Here is a 21483-nt window from a genome sequence, read left to right as displayed (position 1 = left end):
TTTCAATCTCTGGCTTTATGCAGCACCCCAACTCACCTTTCCCCTTAAGCAAGCATAAGTTGGTTTTCTAAATTTGAGACCCTGTTCTGTTTTGGAATGCAGTTCCTGTGTAGCCAAGTTTACATTCCGTGTATTAGTGATATCTTATGATGTTTCTTTTTCTGTGTGACTTATTTCAGTTAGAATCATCGTACCTGAATCCACTCATTATGCTGCTACGGGCCTGATGACATAGATTTCATTGCTGAGTGATACTGCATTGTACGTAAGTACCACAAGTTCTTTATCCATTTTTCACTTTCTGCGATGTTGAACTTGTACTGTAAACGAGGTTCTTGTAAACAGAGCCGTTCCAAACTTTGGGGTGGCTGTGTCTTTTTGATTTTAATTTCCCTAAGCTATAGGACCATAAGTGGAAGTGCCCTAGGCTCTGTTGCTTTGTTTTTTAGATGTTTCAGGAAACACCATGCACTTCTCCCGAGTGGTTGTTGGCAATTTACATCCCGCCCATCAGCATAACAAGGCTCCCAGTTCTCCATGGCCTGTCCTGCCTTTCTGGATTTTACACTTTTTTCAGATGGCCCTTTTGACCGGGGGGAAGTGAGACTTCATTGTAGTGCAGATTTCCTTTGCAAGCTTGCTTGGTTGGCCAAAAAGGGCGTATGCGTTTTTTCCTGAATATATTCAGGAAAAAACGCATACGCCCTTTTTGGCCAAGTGCATCATTGTGGACGTTCTGCCTCTTTTCCTATGCTTTCAATGCAATTCCAGTCTACCTCCTGAAATCGGTTTCCTGCAATTCTGCCCCGCTTTCAAGTCCTCTTGGCAGCCTTACTTCAGTCTATTTTTGGACGATAGCTGTCATTTATAACTCTGCAGGTTTGTGAATTACAGTGCCCCTGAGCTCCTTTCTTCAACTCGCTTTCTTGTGACCTGGCCGCAACACCGCAGGATGGCTTCAGGCCCTAATCTGGTTCCGGCACGGCATGCTGAGCCTTTGGTTATTTCCTCTTCCTGGTGGGAAATGAGAGTTAAATTTGCCCATCCAGACACCTCCAGCTAGTCTCTCATTGGTTCTCGCTATTCCTGTTCATCTTCCGCAGAAATTGCAAACTGGGCCAAACAGGAGGTTAAAGGCGCTGACTCTCCAAGTGGGGAGAGTGTTAGTAAAGCGTCTGGAATGTTGCACCCGAGTACCAGGGGAGGAAAACTGAGACATATTTGAAAACGTCTCCCGTTCACATGGTTGATCATACTTGGGTTCCACATGCATGTTTTAGCTGAAGGAAGAATACCTTAAACCTGTGTATTGAAACCCGTGGAATGGGTACCATGCAATATGACTTCAAAGGGTCTTCATTTGCTCTCCGAACCTCTCCAGTCCTATCACTGCTGCGTTTATGCCCCTGTACACATGCTTGATTCTCTTTCGGAGACATAGCAATTCATAGGTTTTAAGATACTTACTAGTCAGGTACATTCTTAGGCATTTAATATGCGGTGTTGAGTCCATTTCGTTGAGCAAGGAGTAGCTCTTGTCTATTCCATATTTGGCTTAAGGAACTTTATCTGTGCTCATTTCAATCTCTGGTTTTATGCAGCACCCCAACTCACCTTTCCCCTTAAGCAAGCATAAGTTGGTTTTCTAAATTTGAGACCCTGTTCTGTTCTGTAATTCAGTTCCTGTGTAGCCAAGTTTACATTCCGTGTATTACTGATATCTTATGATGTTTCTTTTTCTGTGTGACTTATTTCAGTTAGAATCATCATACCTGAATCCACTCATTGTGCTGCTAAGGGCCTGATGACACAGATTTCATTGCTGAGTGATATTGCTTTGTAAGTAAATACCACAACTTCTTTATCCATTTTTCACTTTCTGCGATGTTGAACTTGTACTGTAAACGAGGTTCTTGTAAACAGAGCTGTTCCAAACTTTGGGGTGGCTGTGTTTTTTTCATTTTAATTTCCCTAAGCTATAGGACCATAAGTGGAAGTGCCCTAGGTTCTGTTGCTTTGTTTTTTAGTTGTTTCAGGAAACACCATACACTTCTCCCAAGTGGTTCTTGGCAATTTACATCCCGCCCATCAGCATAACAAGGCTCCCAGTTCTCCATGTCCTGTCCTGCCTTTCTGGATTTTACACTTTTTTCAGATGGCCCTTTTGACCGGGGGGAAGTGAGACTTCATTGTAGTGCAGATTTCCTTTGCAAGCTTGCTTGGTTGGCCAAAAAGGGCGTATGCGTTTTTTCCTGAATATATTCAGGAAAAAACGCATACGCCCTTTTTGGCCAAGTGCATCATTGTGGACGTTCTGCCTCTTTTCCTATGCTTTCAATGCAATTCCAGTCTACCTCCTGAAATCGGTTTCCTGCAATTCTGCCCCGCTTTCAAGTCCTCTTGGCAGCCTTACTTCAGTCTATTTTTGGACGATAGCTGTCATTTATAACTCTGCAGGTTTGTGAATTACAGTGCCCCTGAGCTCCTTTCTTCAACTCGCTTTCTTTTGAGCTGGCCGCAACACCGCAGGATGGCTTCAGGCCCTAATCTGGTTCCGGTACGGCACGCTGAGCCTTTGGTTATTTCCTCTTCCTGGTGGGAAATGAGAGTTAAATTTGCCCGTCCAGACACCTCCAGCTAGCCTCTCATTGGTTCTCGCTATTCCTGTTCATCTTCCGCAGAAATTGCAAACTGGGCCAAACAGGAGGTTAAAGGGACTGACTCTCCAAGTGGGGAGAGTGTTAGTAAAGCGTCTGGAATCTTGCACCCGAGTACCAGGGGAGGAAAACTGAGACATATTTGAACACGTCTCCAGATAACATGGTTGATCATACTCTGGGTTCCACATGCATGTTTTAGCTGAAGGAAGAATACCTAAAATCTGCGTAGTTGAAACCCGTGGAATGGGTACCATGCAATATGACTTCAAAGGTCTTCATTTGCTCACTGAACCTCTCCAATCCTATCACTGCTGCATTTATGCCCCTGTACACATGCTTGATTCTCTTTCGGAGACATAGCAATCTATAGGTTTTAAGATACTTACTACTCAGGTACATTCTTAGGCGTTTAATATGCGGTGTTGAGTCCATTTCGTTGAGCAAGGAGTAGCTCTTGTCTATTCCATATTTGGCTTAAGGAGCTTTATCTGTGCTCATTTCAATCTCTGGTTTTATGCAGCACCCCAACTCACCTTTCCCCTTAAGCAAGCATAAGTTGGTTTTCTAAATTTGAGACCCTGTTCTGTTCTGTAATTCAGTTCCTGTGTAGCCAAGTTTACATTCCGTGTATTACTGATATCTTATGATGTTTCTTTTTCTTTGTGACTTATTTCAGTTAGAATCATCATACCTGAATCCACTCATTGTGCTGCTAAGGGCCTGATGACACAGATTTCATTGCTGAGTGATATTGCTTTGTAAGTAAATACCACAACTTCTTTATCCATTTTTCACTTTCTGCAATGTTGAACTTGTACTGTAAACGAGGTTCTTGTAAACAGAGCCGTTCCAAACTTTGGGGTGGCTGTGTCTTTTTGATTTTAATTTCCCTAAGCTATAGGACCATAAGTGGAAGTGCCCTAGGTTCTGTTGCTTTGTTTTTTAGATGTTTCAGGAAACACCATACACTTCTCCCTAGTGGTTGTTGGCAATTTACATCCCGCTCATCAGCATAACAAAGCTCCCAGTTCTCCATGGCCTGTCCTGCCTTTCTGGATTTTACACTTTTTTCAGATGGCCCTTTTGACCGGGGGGAAGTGAGACTTCATTGTAGTGCAGATTTCCTTTGCAAGCTTGCTTGGTTGGCCAAAAAGGGCGTATGCGTTTTTTCCTGAATATATTCAGGAAAAAACGCATACGCCCTTTTTGGCCAAGTGCATCATTGTGGACGTTCTGCCTCTTTTCCTATGCTTTCAATGCAATTCCAGTCTACCTCCTGAAATCGGTTTCCTGCAATTCTGCCCCGCTTTCAAGTCCACTTGGCAGCCTTACTTCAGTCTATTTTTGGACGATAGCTGTCATTTATAACTCTGCAGGTTTGTGAATTGCAGTGCCCCTGAGCTCCTTTCTTCAACTCGCTTTCTTGTTACCTGGCCGCAACTCGGCAGGATGGCTTCAGGCCCTAATCTGGTTCCGGCCCGGCATGCTGAGCCTTTGGTTAATTCCTCTTCCTCGTGGGAAATGAGAGTTAAATTTGCCCGTCCAGACACCTCCAGCTAGCCTCTCATTGGTTCTCGCTATTCCTGTTCATCTTCCGCAGAAATTGCAAACTGGGCCAAACAGGAGGTTAAAGGGACTGACTCTCCAAGTGGGGAGAGTGTTAGTAAAGCGTCTGGAATGTTGCACCCGAGTACCAGGGGAGGAAAACTGAGACATATTTGAACACGTCTCCCGTTCACATGGTTGATCATACTCTGGGTTCCACATGCATGTTTTAGCTGAAGGAAGAATACCTTAAACCTGGAGAGTTGAGACCCATGTAATGGGTACCATGCAATGTGACTTCAAAGGGTCTTCATTTGCTCACCGAACCTCTCCAATCCTATCACTGCTGCGTTTATGCCCCTGTACACATGCTTGATTCTCTTTTGGAGGCATAGCAATCCATAGGTTTTAAGATACTTACTAGTCAGGTACATTCTTAGGCGTTTAATATGGGGTGTTGAGTCCATTTCGTTGAGCAAGGAGTAGCTCTTGTCTATTCCATATTTGGCTTAAGGAACTTTATCTGTGCTCATTTCAATCTCTGGTTTTATGCAGCACCTCAACTCACCTTTCCCCTTAAGCAAGCATAAGTTGGTTTTCTAAATTTGAGACCCTGTTCTGTTTTGGAATGCAGTTCCTGTGTAGCCAAGTTTTCATTCCGTGTATTAGTGATATCTTATGATGTTTCTTTTTCTGTGTGATTATTTCAGTTAGAATCATCGTACCTGAATCCACTCATTATGCTGCTACGGGCCTGATGACATAGATTTCATTGCTGAGTGATACTGCATTGTTCGTAAGTACCACAAGTTCTTTATCCATTTTTCACTTTCTGTGATATTGAACTTGTACGGTAAACGAGGTTCTTGTAAACGGAGGTGTCCCAAACTTTGGGGTGGCTGTGTCTTTTTGATTTTAATTTCCCTAAGCTATAGGACCATAAGTGGAAGTGCCCTAGGCTCTGTTGCTTCGTTTTTTAGATGTTTCAGGAAACACCATACACTTCTCCTGAGTGTCTGTTGGCAATTTACATCCCGCCCATCAGCATAACAAGGCTCCCAGTTCTCAATGGCCTGTTGCCTTTCTGGATTTTACACTTTTTTCAGATGGCCCTTTTGACCGGGGGGAAGTGAGACTTCATTGTAGTGCAGATTTCCTTTGCAAGCTTGCTTGGTTGGCCAAAAAGGGCGTATGCGTTTTTTCCTGAATATATTCAGGAAAAAACGCATACGCCCTTTTTGGCCAAGTGCATCATTGTGGACGTTCTGCCTCTTTTCCTATGCTTTCAATGCAATTCCAGTCTACCTCCTGAAATCGGTTTCCTGCAATTCTGCCCCGCTTTCAAGTCCTCTTGGCAGCCGTACTTCAGTCTATTTTTGGACGATAGCTGTCATTTATAACTCTGCAGGTTTGTGAATTGCAGTGCCCCTGAGCTCCTTTCTTCAACTCGCTTTCTTGTGACCTGGCCACAACTCCGCAGGATGGCTTCAGGCCCTAATCTGGTTCCGGCCCGGCATGCTGAGCCTTTGGTTAATTCCTCTTCCTGGTGGGAAATGAGAGTTAAATTTGCCCGTCCAGACACCTCCAGCTAGCCTCTCATTGGTTCTCGCTATTCCTGTTCATCTTCCGCAGAAATTGCAAACTGGGCCAAACAGGAGGTTAAAGGGACTGACTCTCCAAGTGGGGAGAGTGTTAGTAAAGCGTCTGGAATGTTGCACCCGGGTACCAGGGGAGGAAAACTGAGACATATTTGAACACGTCTCCCGTTCACATGGTTGATCATACTCTGGGTTCCACACGCATGTTTTAGCTGAAGGAAGAATACCTTAAACCTGGAGAGTTGAGACCCGTGTAATGGGTACCATGCAATATGACTTCAAAGGGTCTTCATTTGCTCACCAAACCTCTCCAATCCTATCACTGCTGCGTTTATGCCCCTGTACACATGCTTGATTCTCTTTTGGAGGCATAGCAATCCATAGGTTTTAAGATACTTACTAGTCAGGTACATTCTTAGGCGTTTAATATGGGGTTTTGAGTCCATTTCGTTCAGCAAGGAGTAGCTCTTGTCTATTCCATATTTGGCTTAAGGAACTTTATCTGTGCTCATTTCAATCTCTGGCTTTATGCAGCACCCCAACTCACCTTTCCCCTTAAGCAAGCATAAGTTGGTTTTCTAAATTTGAGACCCTGTTCTGTTTTGGAATGCAGTTCCTGTGTAGCCAAGTTTACATTCCGTGTATTAGTGATATCTTATGATGTTTCTTTTTCTGTGTGACTTATTTCAGTTAGAATCATCGTACCTGAATCCACTCATTATGCTGCTACGGGCCTGATGACATAGATTTCATTGCTGAGTGATACTGCATTGTACGTAAGTACCACAAGTTCTTTATCCATTTTTCACTTTCTGCGATGTTGAACTTGTACTGTAAACGAGGTTCTTGTAAACAGAGCCGTTCCAAACTTTGGGGTGGCTGTGTCTTTTTGATTTTAATTTCCCTAAGCTATAGGACCATAAGTGGAAGTGCCCTAGGCTCTGTTGCTTTGTTTTTTAGATGTTTCAGGAAACACCATGCACTTCTCCCGAGTGGTTGTTGGCAATTTACATCCCGCCCATCAGCATAACAAGGCTCCCAGTTCTCCATGGCCTGTCCTGCCTTTCTGGATTTTACACTTTTTTCAGATGGCCCTTTTGACCGGGGGGAAGTGAGACTTCATTGTAGTGCAGATTTCCTTTGCAAGCTTGCTTGGTTGGCCAAAAAGGGCGTATGCGTTTTTTCCTGAATATATTCAGGAAAAAACGCATACGCCCTTTTTGGCCAAGTGCATCATTGTGGACGTTCTGCCTCTTTTCCTATGCTTTCAATGCAATTCCAGTCTACCTCCTGAAATCGGTTTCCTGCAATTCTGCCCCGCTTTCAAGTCCTCTTGGCAGCCTTACTTCAGTCTATTTTTGGACGATAGCTGTCATTTATAACTCTGCAGGTTTGTGAATTACAGTGCCCCTGAGCTCCTTTCTTCAACTCGCTTTCTTGTGACCTGGCCGCAACACCGCAGGATGGCTTCAGGCCCTAATCTGGTTCCGGCACGGCATGCTGAGCCTTTGCTTATTTCCTCTTCCTGGTGGGAAATGAGAGTTAAATTTGCCCATCCACACACCTCCAGCTAGTCTCTCATTGGTTCTCGCTATTCCTGTTCATCTTCCGCAGAAATTGCAAACTGGGCCAAACAGGAGGTTAAAGGCGCTGACTCTCCAAGTGGGGAGAGTGTTAGTAAAGCGTCTGGAATGTTGCACCCGAGTACCAGGGGAGGAAAACTGAGACATATTTGAAAACGTCTCCCGTTCACATGGTTGATCATACTTGGGTTCCACATGCATGTTTTAGCTGAAGGAAGAATACCTTAAACCTGTGTACTGAAACCCGTGGAATGGGTACCATGCAATATGACTTCAAAGGGTCTTCATTTGCTCTCCGAACCTCTCCAGTCCTATCACTGCTGCGTTTATGCCCCTGTACACATGCTTGATTCTCTTTCGGAGACATAGCAATTCATAGGTTTTAAGATACTTACTAGTCAGGTACATTCTTAGGCATTTAATATGCGGTGTTGAGTCCATTTCGTTGAGCAAGGAGTAGCTCTTGTCTATTCCATATTTGGCTTAAGGAACTTTATCTGTGCTCATTTCAATCTCTGGTTTTATGCAGCACCCCAACTCACCTTTCCCCTTAAGCAAGCATAAGTTGGTTTTCTAAATTTGAGACCCTGTTCTGTTCTGTAATTCAGTTCCTGTGTAGCCAAGTTTACATTCCGTGTATTACTGATATCTTATGATGTTTCTTTTTCTGTGTGACTTATTTCAGTTAGAATCATCATACCTGAATCCACTCATTGTGCTGCTAAGGGCCTGATGACACAGATTTCATTGCTGAGTGATATTGCTTTGTAAGTAAATACCACAACTTCTTTATCCATTTTTCACTTTCTGCGATGTTGAACTTGTACTGTAAACGAGGTTCTTGTAAACAGAGCTGTTCCAAACTTTGGGGTGGCTGTGTTTTTTTCATTTTAATTTCCCTAAGCTATAGGACCATAAGTGGAAGTGCCCTAGGTTCTGTTGCTTTGTTTTTTAGTTGTTTCAGGAAACACCATACACTTCTCCCAAGTGGTTCTTGGCAATTTACATCCCGCCCATCAGCATAACAAGGCTCCCAGTTCTCCATGTCCTGTCCTGCCTTTCTGGATTTTACACTTTTTTCAGATGGCCCTTTTGACCGGGGGGAAGTGAGACTTCATTGTAGTGCAGATTTCCTTTGCAAGCTTGCTTGGTTGGCCAAAAAGGGCGTATGCGTTTTTTCCTGAATATATTCAGGAAAAAACGCATACGCCCTTTTTGGCCAAGTGCATCATTGTGGACGTTCTGCCTCTTTTCCTATGCTTTCAATGCAATTCCAGTCTACCTCCTGAAATCGGTTTCCTGCAATTCTGCCCCGCTTTCAAGTCCTCTTGGCAGCCTTACTTCAGTCTATTTTTGGACGATAGCTGTCATTTATAACTCTGCAGGTTTGTGAATTACAGTGCCCCTGAGCTCCTTTCTTCAACTCGCTTTCTTTTGAGCTGGCCGCAACACCGCAGGATGGCTTCAGGCCCTAATCTGGTTCCGGTACGGCACGCTGAGCCTTTGGTTATTTCCTCTTCCTGGTGGGAAATGAGAGTTAAATTTGCCCGTCCAGACACCTCCAGCTAGCCTCTCATTGGTTCTCGCTATTCCTGTTCATCTTCCGCAGAAATTGCAAACTGGGCCAAACAGGAGGTTAAAGGGACTGACTCTCCAACTGGGGAGAGTGTTAGTAAAGCGTCTGGAATGTTGCACCCGAGTACCAGGGGAGGAAAACTGAGACATATTTGAACACGTCTCCAGATAACATGGTTGATCATACTCTGGGTTCCACATGCATGTTTTAGCTGAAGGAAGAATACCTAAAATCTGCGTAGTTGAAACCCGTGGAATGGGTACCATGCAATATGACTTCAAAGGTCTTCATTTGCTCACTGAACCTCTCCAATCCTATCACTGCTGCATTTATGCCCCTGTACACATGCTTGATTCTCTTTCGGAGACATAGCAATCTATAGGTTTTAAGATACTTACTACTCAGGTACATTCTTAGGCGTTTAATATGCGGTGTTGAGTCCATTTCGTTGAGCAAGGAGTAGCTCTTGTCTATTCCATATTTGGCTTAAGGAGCTTTATCTGTGCTCATTTCAATCTCTGGTTTTATGCAGCACCCCAACTCACCTTTCCCCTTAAGCAAGCATAAGTTGGTTTTCTAAATTTGAGACCCTGTTCTGTTCTGTAATTCAGTTCCTGTGTAGCCAAGTTTACATTCCGTGTATTACTGATATCTTATGATGTTTCTTTTTCTGTGTGACTTATTTCAGTTAGAATCATCATACCTGAATCCACTCATTGTGCTGCTAAGGGCCTGATGACACAGATTTCATTGCTGAGTGATATTGCTTTGTAAGTAAATACCACAACTTCTTTATCCATTTTTCACTTTCTGCGATGTTGAACTTGTACTGTAAACGAGGTTCTTGTAAACAGAGCCGTTCCAAACTTTGGGGTGGCTGTGTCTTTTTGATTTTAATTTCCCTAAGCTATAGGACCATAAGTGGAAGTGCCCTAGGTTCTGTTGCTTTGTTTTTTAGATGTTTCAGGAAACACCATACACTTCTCCCTAGTGGTTGTTGGCAATTTACATCCCGCTCATCTGCATAACAAAGCTCCCAGTTCTCCATGGCCTGTCCTGCCTTTCTGGATTTTACACTTTTTTCAGATGGCCCTTTTGACCGGGGGGAAGTGAGACTTCATTGTACTGCAGATTTCCTTTGCAAGCTTGCTTGGTTGGCCAAAAAGGGCGTATGCGTTTTTTCCTGAATATATTCAGGAAAAAACGCATACGCCCTTTTTGGCCAAGTGCATCATTGTGGACGTTCTGCCTCTTTTCCTATGCTTTCAATGCAATTCCAGTCTACCTCCTGAAATCGGTTTCCTGCAATTCTGCCCCGCTTTCAAGTCCACTTGGCAGCCTTACTTCAGTCTATTTTTGGACGATAGCTGTCATTTATAACTCTGCAGGTTTGTGAATTGCAGTGCCCCTGAGCTCCTTTCTTCAACTCGCTTTCTTGTGACCTGGCCGCAACTCCGCAGGATGGCTTCAGGCCCTAATCTGGTTCCGGCCCGGCATGCTGAGCCTTTGGTTAATTCCTCTTCTTCGTGGGAAATGAGAGTTAAATTTGCCCGTCCAGACACCTCCAGCTAGCCTCTCATTGGTTCTCGCTATTCCTGTTCATCTTCCGCAGAAATTGCAAACTGGGCCAAACAGGAGGTTAAAGGGACTGACTCTCCAAGTGGGGAGAGTGTTAGTAAAGCGTCTGGAATGTTGCACCCGAGTACCAGGGGAGGAAAACTGAGACATATTTGAACACGTCTCCCGTTCACATGGTTGATCATACTCTGGGATCCACATGCATGTTTTAGCTGAAGGAAGAATACCTTAAACCTGGAGAGTTGAGACCCGTGTAATGGGTACCATGCAATGTGACTTCAAAGGGTCTTCATTTGCTCACCGAACCTCTCCAATCCTATCACTGCTGCGTTTATGCCCCTGTACACATGCTTGATTCTCTTTTGGAGGCATAGCAATCCATAGGTTTTAAGATACTTACTAGTCAGGTACATTCTTAGGCGTTTAATATGGGGTGTTGAGTCCATTTCGTTGAGCAAGGAGTAGCTCTTGTCTATTCCATATTTGGCTTAAGGAACTTTATCTGTGCTCATTTCAATCTCTGGTTTTATGCAGCACCTCAACTCACCTTTCCCCTTAAGCAAGCATAAGTTGGTTTTCTAAATTTGAGACCCTGTTCTGTTCTGTAATTCAGTTCCTGTGTAGCCAAGTTTACATTCCGTGTATTACTGATATCTTATGATGTTTCCTTTTCTGTGTGACTTATTTCAGTTAGAATCATCATACCTGAATCCACTCATTGTGCTGCTAAGGGCCTGATGACACAGATTTCATTGCTGTGTGATATTGCTTTGTAAGTAAATACCACAACTTCTTTATCCATTTTTCACTTTCTGCGATGTTGAACTTGTACTGTAAACGAGGTTCTTGTAAACAGAGCCGATCCAAACTTTGGGGTGGCTGTGTCTTTTTGATTTTAATTTCCCTAAGCTATAGGACCATAAGTGGAAGTGCCCTAGGTTCTGTTGCTTTGTTTTTTAGATGTTTCAGGAAACACCATACACTTCTCCGGAGTGGCTGTTGGCAATTTACATCCCGCCCATCAGCATAACAAGGCTCCCAGTTCTCCATGTCCTGTCCTGCCTTTCTGGATTTTACACTTTTTTCAGATGGCCCTTTTGACTGGGGGGAAGTGAGACTTCATTGTAGTGCAGATTTCCTTTGCAAGCTTGCTTGGTTGGCCAAAAAGGGCGTATGCGTTTTTTCCTGAATATATTCAGGAAAAAACGCATACGCCCTTTTTGGCCAAGTGCATCATTGTGGACGTTCTGCCTCTTTTCCTATGCTTTCAATGCAATTCCAGTCTACCTCCTGAAATCGGTTTCCTGCAATTCTGCCCCGCTTTCAAGTCCTCTTGGCAGCCTTACTTCAGTCTATTTTTGGACGATAGCTGTCATTTATAACTCTGCAGGTTTGTGAATTACAGTGCCCCTGAGCTCCTTTCTTCAACTCGCTTTCTTTTGAGCTGGCCGCAACACCGCAGGATGGCTTCAGGCCCTAATCTGGTTCCGGTACGGCACGCTGAGCCTTTGGTTATTTCCTCTTCCTGGTGGGAAATGAGAGTTAAATTTGCCCGTCCAGACACCTCCAGCTAGCCTCTCATTGGTTCTCGCTATTCCTGTTCATCTTCCGCAGAAATTGCAAACTGGGCCAAACAGGAGGTTAAAGGGACTGACTCTCCAAGTGGGGAGAGTGTTAGTAAAGCGTCTGGAATCTTGCACCCGAGTACCAGGGGAGGAAAACTGAGACATATTTGAACACGTCTCCAGATAACATGGTTGATCATACTCTGGGTTCCACATGCATGTTTTAGCTGAAGGAAGAATACCTAAAATCTGCGTAGTTGAAACCCGTGGAATGGGTACCATGCAATATGACTTCAAAGGTCTTCATTTGCTCACTGAACCTCTCCAATCCTATCACTGCTGCATTTATGCCCCTGTACACATGCTTGATTCTCTTTCAGAGACATAGCAATCTATAGGTTTTAAGATACTTACTACTCAGGTACATTCTTAGGCGTTTAATATGCGGTGTTGAGTCCATTTCGTTGAGCAAGGAGTAGCTCTTGTCTATTCCATATTTGGCTTAAGGAGCTTTATCTGTGCTCATTTCAATCTCTGGTTTTATGCAGCACCCCAACTCACCTTTCCCCTTAAGCAAGCATAAGTTGGTTTTCTAAATTTGAGACCCTGTTCTGTTCTGTAATTCAGTTCCTGTGTAGCCAAGTTTACATTCCGTGTATTACTGATATCTTATGATGTTTCTTTTTCTGTGTGACTTATTTCAGTTAGAATCATCATACCTGAATCCACTCATTGTGCTGCTAAGGGCCTGATGACACAGATTTCATTGCTGAGTGATATTGCTTTGTAAGTAAATACCACAACTTCTTTATCCATTTTTCACTTTCTGCGATGTTGAACTTGTACTGTAAACGAGGTTCTTGTAAACAGAGCCGTTCCAAACTTTGGGGTGGCTGTGTCTTTTTGATTTTAATTTCCCTAAGCTATAGGACCATAAGTGGAAGTGCCCTACGTTCTGTTGCTTTGTTTTTTAGATGTTTCAGGAAACACCATACACTTCTCCCTAGTGGTTGTTGGCAATTAACATCCCGCTCATCAGCATAACAAAGCTCCCAGTTCTCCATGTCCTGTCCTGCCTTTCTGGATTTTACACTTTTTTCAGATGGCCCTTTTGACCGGGGGGAAGTGAGACTTCATTGTACTGCAGATTTCCTTTGCAAGCTTGCTTGGTTGGCCAAAAAGGGCGTATGCGTTTTTTCCTGAATATATTCAGGAAAAAACGCATACGCCCTTTTTGGCCAAGTGCATCATTGTGGACGTTCTGCCTCTTTTCCTATGCTTTCAATGCAATTCCAGTCTACCTCCTGAAATCGGTTTCCTGCAATTCTGCCCCGCTTTCAAGTCCACTTGGCAGCCTTACTTCAGTCTATTTTTGGACGATAGCTGTCATTTATAACTCTGCAGGTTTGTGAATTGCAGTGCCCCTGAGCTCCTTTCTTCAACTCGCTTTCTTGTGACCTGGTCGCAACTCCGCAGGATGGCTTCAGGCCCTAATCTGGTTCCGGCCCGGCATGCTGAGCCTTTGGTTAATTCCTCTTCTTCGTGGGAAATGAGAGTTAAATTTGCCCGTCCAGACACCTCCAGCTAGCCTCTCATTGGTTCTCGCTATTCCTGTTCATCTTCCGCAGAAATTGCAAACTGGGCCAAACAGGAGGTTAAAGGGACTGACTCTCCAAGTGGGGAGAGTGTTAGTAAAGCGTCTGGAATGTTGCACCCGAGTACCAGGGGAGGAAAACTGAGACATATTTGAACACGTCTCCCGTTCACATGGTTGATCATACTCTGGGATCCACATGCATGTTTTAGCTGAAGGAAGAATACCTTAAACCTGGAGAGTTGAGACCCGTGTAATGGGTACCATGCAATGTGACTTCAAAGGGTCTTCATTTGCTCACCGAACCTCTCCAATCCTATCACTGCTGCGTTTATGCCCCTGTACACATGCTTGATTCTCTTTTGGAGGCATAGCAATCCATAGGTTTTAAGATACTTACTAGTCAGGTACATTCTTAGGCGTTTAATATGGGGTGTTGAGTCCATTTCGTTGAGCAAGGAGTAGCTCTTGTCTATTCCATATTTGGCTTAAGGAACTTTATCTGTGCTCATTTCAATGTCTGGTTTTATGCAGCACCTCAACTCACCTTTCCCCTTAAGCAAGCATAAGTTGGTTTTCTAAATTTGAGACCCTGTTCTGTTCTGTAATTCAGTTCCTGTGTAGCCAAGTTTACATTCCGTGTATTACTGATATCTTATGATGTTTCCATTTCTGTGTGACTTATTTCAGTTAGAATCATCATACCTGAATCCACTCATTGTGCTGCTAAGGGCCTGATGACACAGATTTCATTGCTGTGTGATATTGCTTTGTAAGTAAATACCACAACTTCTTTATCCATTTTTCACTTTCTGCGATGTTGAACTTGTACTGTAAACGAGGTTCTTGTAAACAGAGCCAATCCAAACTTTGGGGTGGCTGTGTCTTTTTGATTTTAATTTCCCTAAGCTATAGGACCATAAGTGGAAGTGCCCTAGGTTCTGTTGCTTTGTTTTTTAGATGTTTCAGGAAACACCATACACTTCTCCGGAGTGGCTGTTGGCAATTTACATCCCGCCCATCAGCATAACAAGGCTCCCAGTTCTCCATGTCCTGTCCTGCCTTTCTGGATTTTACACTTTTTTCAGATGGCCCTTTTGACTGGGGGGAAGTGAGACTTCATTGTAGTGCAGATTTCCTTTGCAAACTTGCTTGGTTGGCCAAAAAGGGCGTATGCGTTTTTTCCTGAATATATTCAGGAAAAAACGCATACGCCCTTTTTGGCCAAGTGCATCATTGTGGACGTTCTGCCTCTTTTCCTATGCTTTCAATGCAATTCCAGTCTACCTCCTGAAATCGGTTTCCTGCAATTCTGCCCCGCTTTCAAGTCCTCTTGGCAGCCTTACTTCAGTCTATTTTTGGACGATAGCTGTCATTTATAACTCTGCAGGTTTGTGAATTACAGTGCCCCTGAGCTCCTTTCTTCAACTCGCTTTCTTTTGAGCTGGCCGCAACACCGCAGGATGGCTTCAGGCCCTAATCTGGTTCCGGTACGGCACGCTGAGCCTTTGGTTATTTCCTCTTCCTGGTGGGAAATGAGAGTTAAATTTGCCCGTCCAGACACCTCCAGCTAGCCTCTCATTGGTTCTCGCTATTCCTGTTCATCTTCCGCAGAAATTGCAAACTGGGCCAAACAGGAGGTTAAAGGGACTGACTCTCCAAGTGGGGAGAGTGTTAGTAAAGCGTCTGGAATCTTGCACCCGAGTACCAGGGGAGGAAAACTGAGACATATTTGAACACGTCTCCAGATAACATGGTTGATCATACTCTGGGTTCCACATGCATGTTTTAGCTGAAGGAAGAATACCTAAAATCTGCGTAGTTGAAACCCGTGGAATGGGTACCATGCAATATGACTTCAAAGGTCTTCATTTGCTCACTGAACCTCTCCAATCCTATCACTGCTGCATTTATGCCCCTGTACACATGCTTGATTCTCTTTCAGAGACATAGCAATCTATAGGTTTTAAGATACTTACTACTCAGGTACATTCTTAGGCGTTTAATATGCGGTGTTGAGTCCATTTCGTTGAGCAAGGAGTAGCTCTTGTCTATTCCATATTTGGCTTAAGGAGCTTTATCTGTGCTCATTTCAATCTCTGGTTTTATGCAGCACCCCAACTCACCTTTCCCCTTAAGCAAGCATAAGTTGGTTTTCTAAATTTGAGACCCTGTTCTGTTCTGTAATTCAGTTCCTGTGTAGCCAAGTTTACATTCCGTGTATTACTGATATCTTATGATGTTTCTTTTTCTTTGTGACTTATTTCAGTTAGAATCATCATACCTGAATCCACTCATTGTGCTGCTAAGGGCCTGATGACACAGATTTCATTGCTGAGTGATATTGCTTTGTAAGTAAATACCACAACTTCTTTATCCATTTTTCACTTTCTGCGATGTTGAACTTGTACTGTAAACGAGGTTCTTGTAAACAGAGCCGTTCCAAACTTTGGGGTGGCTGTGTCTTTTTGATTTTAATTTCCCTAAGCTATAGGACCATAAGTGGAAGTGCCCTAGGTTCTGTTGCTTTGTTTTTTAGATGTTTCAGGAAACACCATACACTTCTCCCTAGTGGTTGTTGGCAATTTACATCCCGCTCATCAGCATAACAAATCTCCCAGTTCTCCATGGCCTGTCCTGCCTTTCTGGATTTTACACTTTTTTCAGATGGCCCTTTTGACCGGGGGGAAGTGAGACTTCATTGTAGTGCAGATTTCCTTTGCAAGCTTGCTTGGTTGGCCAAAAAGGGCGTATGCGTTTTATCCTGAATATATTCAGGAAAGAACGCATACGCCCTTTTTGGCCAAGTGCATCATTGTGGACGTTCTGCCTCTTTTCCTATGCTTTCAATGCAATTCCAGTCTACCTCCTGAAATCGGTTTCCTGCAATTCTGCCCCGCTTTCAAGTCCACTTGGCAGCCTTACTTCAGTCTATTTTTGGACGATAGCTGTCATTTATAACTCTGCAGGTTTGTGAATTGCAGTGCCCCTGAGCTCCTTTCTTCAACTCGCTTTCTTGTTACCTGGCCGCAACTCGGCAGGATGGCTTCAGGCCCTAATCTGGTTCCGGCCCGGCATGCTGAGCCTTTGGTTAATTCCTCTTCCTCGTGGGAAATGAGAGTTAAATTTGCCCGTCCAGACACCTCCAGCTAGCCTCTCATTGGTTCTCGCTATTCTTGTTCATCTTCCGCAGAAATTGCAAACTGGGCCAAACAGGAGGTTAAAGGGACTGACTCTCCAAGTGGGGAGAGTGTTAGTAAAGCGTCTGGAATGTTGCACCCGAGTACCAGGGGAGGAAAACTGAGACATATTTGAACACGTCTCCCGTTCACATGGTTGATCATACTCTGGGTTCCACATGCATGTTTTAGCTGAAGGAAGAATACCTTAAACCTGGAGAGTTGAGACCCGTGTAATGGGTACCATGCAATGTGACTTCAAAGGGTCTTCATTTGCTCACCGAACCTCTCCAATCCTATCACTACTGCGTTTATGCCCCTGTACACATGCTTGATTCTCTTTTGGAGGCATAGCAATCCATAGGTTTTAAGATACTTACTAGTCAGGTACATTCTTAGGCGTTTAATATGGGGTGTTGAGTCCATTTCTTTGAGCAAGGAGTAGCTCTTGTCTATTCCATATTTGGCTTAAGGAACTTTATCTGTGCTCATTTCAATCTCTGGTTTTATGCAGCACCTCAACTCACCTTTCCCCTTAAGCAAGCATAAGTTGGTTTTCTAAATTTGAGACCCTGTTCTGTTTTGGAATGCAGTTCCTGTGTAGCCAAGTTTACATTCCGTGTATTAGTGATATCTTATGATGTTTCTTTTTCTGTGTGACTTATTTCAGTTAGAATCATCGTACCTGAATCCACTCATTATGCTGCTACGGGCCTGATGACATAGATTTCATTGCTGAGTGATACTGCATTGTTCGTAAGTACCACAAGTTCTTTATCCATTTTTCACTTTCTGTGATATTGAACTTGTACGGTAAACGAGGTTCTTGTAAACGGAGGTGTCCCAAACTTTGGGGTGGCTGTGTCTTTTTGATTTTAATTTCCCTAAGCTATAGGACCATAAGTGGAAGTGCCCTAGGCTCTGTTGCTTCGTTTTTTAGATGTTTCAGGAAACACCATACACTTCTCCTGAGTGTCTGTTGGCAATTTACATCCCGCCCATCAGCATAACAAGGCTCCCAGTTCTCAATGGCCTGTTGCCTTTCTGGATTTTACACTTTTTTCAGATGGCCCTTTTGACCGGGGGGAAGTGAGACTTCATTGTAGTGCAGATTTCCTTTGCAAGCTTGCTTGGTTGGCCAAAAAGGGCGTATGCGTTTTTTCCTGAATATATTCAGGAAAAAACGCATACGCCCTTTTTGGCCAAGTGCATCATTGTGGACGTTCTGCCTCTTTTCCTATGCTTTCAATGCAATTCCAGTCTACCTCCTGAAATCGGTTTCCTGCAATTCTGCCCCGCTTTCAAGTACTCTTGGCAGCCGTACTTCAGTCTATTTTTGGACGATAGCTGTCATTTATAACTCTGCAGGTTTGTGAATTGCAGTGCCCCTGAGCTCCTTTCTTCAACTCGCTTTCTTGTGACCTGGCCACAACTCCGCAGGATGGCTTCAGGCCCTAATCTGGTTCCGGCCCGGCATGCTGAGCCTTTGGTTAATTCCTCTTCCTGGTGGGAAATGAGAGTTAAATTTGCCCGTCCAGACACCTCCAGCTAGCCTCTCATTGGTTCTCGCTATTCCTGTTCATCTTCCGCAGAAATTGCAAACTGGGCCAAACAGGAGGTTAAAGGGACTGACTCTCCAAGTGGGGAGAGTGTTAGTAAAGCGTCTGGAATGTTGCACCCGAGTACCAGGGGAGGAAAACTGAGACATATTTGAACACGTCTCCCGTTCACATGGTTGATCATACTCTGGGTTCCACACGCATGTTTTAGCTGAAGGAAGAATACCTTAAACCTGGAGAGTTGAGACCCGTGTAATGGGTACCATGCAATATGACTTCAATGGGTCTTCATTTGCTCACCAAACCTCTCCAATCCTATCACTGCTGCGTTTATGCCCCTGTACACATGCTTGATTCTCTTTTGGAGGCATAGCAATCCATAGGTTTTAAGATACTTACTAGTCAGGTACATTCTTAGGCGTTTAATATGGGGTTTTGAGTCCATTTCGTTCAGCAAGGAGTAGCTCTTGTCTATTCCATATTTGGCTTAAGCAACTTTATCTGTGCTCATTTCAATCTCTGGCTTTATGCAGCACCCCAACTCACCTTTCCCCTTAAGCAAGCATAAGTTGGTTTTCTAAATTTGAGACCCTGTTCTGTTTTGGAATGCAGTTCCTGTGTAGCCAAGTTTACATTCCGTGTATTAGTGATATCTTATGATGTTTCTTTTTCTGTGTGACTTATTTCAGTTAGAATCATCGTACCTGAATCCACTCATTATGCTGCTATGGGCCTGATGACATAGAATTCATTGCTGAGTGATACTGCATTGTACGTAAGTACCACAAGTTCTTTATCCATTTTTCACTTTCTGCGATGTTGAACTTGTACTGTAAACGAGGTTCTTGTAAACAGAGCCGTTCCAAACTTTGGGGTGGCTGTGTCTTTTTGATTTTAATTTCCCTAAGCTATAGGACCATAAGTGGAAGTGCCCTAGGCTCTGTTGCTTTGTTTTTTAGATGTTTCAGGAAACACCATGCACTTCTCCCAAGTGGTTGTTGGCAATTTACATCCCGCCCATCAGCATAACAAGGCTCCCAGTTCTCCATGGCCTGTCCTGCCTTTCTGGATTTTACACTTTTTTCAGATGGCCCTTTTGACCGGGGGGAAGTGAGACTTCATTGTAGTGCAGATTTCCTTTGCAAGCTTGCTTGGTTGGCCAAAAAGGGCGTATGCGTTTTTTCCTGAATATATTCAGGAAAAAACGCATACGCCCTTTTTGGCCAAGTGCATCATTGTGGACGTTCTGCCTCTTTTCCTATGCTTTCAATGCAATTCCAGTCTACCTCCTGAAATCGGTTTCCTGCAATTCTGCCCCGCTTTCAAGTCCTCTTGGCAGCCTTACTTCAGTCTATTTTTGGACGATAGCTGTCATTTATAACTCTGCAGGTTTGTGAATTACAGTGCCCCTGAGCTCCTTTCTTCAACTCGCTTTCTTGTGACCTGGCCGCAACACCGCAGGATGGCTTCAGGCCCTAATCTGGTTCCGGCACGGCATGCTGAGCCTTTGGTTATTTCCTCTTCCTGGTGGGAAATGAGAGATAAATTTGCCCATCCAGACACCTCCAGCTAGTCTCTCATTGGTTCTCGCTATTCTTGTTCATCTTCCGCAGAAATTGCAAACTGGGCCAAACAGGAGGTTAAAGGCGCTGACTCTCCAAGTGGGGAGAGTGTTAGTAAAGCGTCTGGAATGTTGCACCCGAGTACCAGGGGAGGAAAACTGAGACATATTTGAACACGTCTCCCCTTCACATGGTTTATCATACTTGGGTTCCACATGCATGTTTTAGCTGAAGGAAGAATACCTTAAACCTGTGTATTGAAACCCGTGGAATGGGTACCATGCAATATGACTTCAAAGGGTCTTCATTTGCTCTCCGAACCTCTCCAATCCTTTCACTGCTGCGTTTATGCCCCTGTACACATGCTTGATTCTCTTTCGGAGACATAGCAATCCATAGGTTTTAAGATACTTACTAGTCAGGTACATTCTTAGGCATTTAATATGCGGTGTTGAGTCCATTTCGTTGAGCAAGGAGTAGCTCTTGTCTATTCCATATTTGGCTTAAGGAACTTTATCTGTGCTCATTTCAATCTCTGGTTTTATGCAGCACCCCAACTCACCTTTCCCCTTAAGCAAGCATAAGTTGGTTTTCTAAATTTGAGACCCTGTTCTGTTCTGTAATTCAGTTCCTGTGTAGCCAAGTTTACATTCCGTGTATTACTGATATCTTATGATGTTTCTTTTTCTGTGTGACTTATTTCAGTTAGAATCATCATACCTGAATCCACTCATTGTGCTGCTAAGGGCCTGATGACACAGATTTCATTGCTGAGTGATATTGCTTTGTAAGTAAATACCACAACTTCTTTATCCATTTTTCACTTTCTGCGATGTTGAACTTGTACTGTAAACGAGGTTCTTGTAAACAGAGCCGTTCCAAACTTTTGGGTGGCTGTGTCTTTTTCAGTTTAATTTCCCTAAGCTATAGGACCATAAGTGGAAGTGCCCTAGGTTCTGTTGCTTTGTTTTTTAGTTGTTTCAGGAAACACCATACACTTCTCCCAAGTGGTTCTTGGCAATTTACATCCCGCCCATCAGCATAACAAGGCTCCCAGTTCTCCATGGCCTGTCCTGCCTTTCTGGATTTTACACTTTTTTCAGATGGCCCTTTTGACCGGGGGGAAGTGAGACTTCATTGTAGTGCAGATTTCCTTTGCAAGCTTGCTTGGTTGGCCAAAAAGGGCGTATGCGTTTTTTCCTGAATATATTCAGGAAAAAACGCATACGCCCTTTTTGGCCAAGTGCATCATTGTGGACGTTCTGCCTCTTTTCCTATGCTTTCAATGCAATTCCAGTCTACCTCCTGAAATCGGTTTCCTGCAATTCTGCCCCGCTTTCAAGTCCTCTTGGCAGCCTTACTTCAGTCTATTTTTGGACGATAGCTGTCATTTATAACTCTGTAGGTTTGTGAATTACAGTGCCCCTGAGCTCCTTTCTTCAACTCGCTTTCTTTTGAGCTGGCCGCAACACCGCAGGATGGCT

General features: G+C 43.8%; 1 long non-coding RNA gene across 12 annotated transcripts in view; it reads left to right on the top strand.

Moving 5' to 3' along the window:
- The window catches only part of LOC307181261, a 1302881-nt gene that overhangs the window by 151472 nt on the left and 1129926 nt on the right, over positions 1–21483 (top strand). The gene's annotated exons all lie outside the window — the stretch shown is intronic.

The sequence above is a fragment of the Stenella coeruleoalba genome (genome assembly GCF_951394435.1).
Source record: "Stenella coeruleoalba genome assembly, contig: scaffold_78, whole genome shotgun sequence".
NCBI classification, from domain to species: domain Eukaryota; kingdom Metazoa; phylum Chordata; class Mammalia; order Artiodactyla; family Delphinidae; genus Stenella; species Stenella coeruleoalba.
The sequence above is the reverse complement of the archived record's forward strand: the minus strand, read 5'-3'. Positions and strand labels throughout refer to the sequence as shown.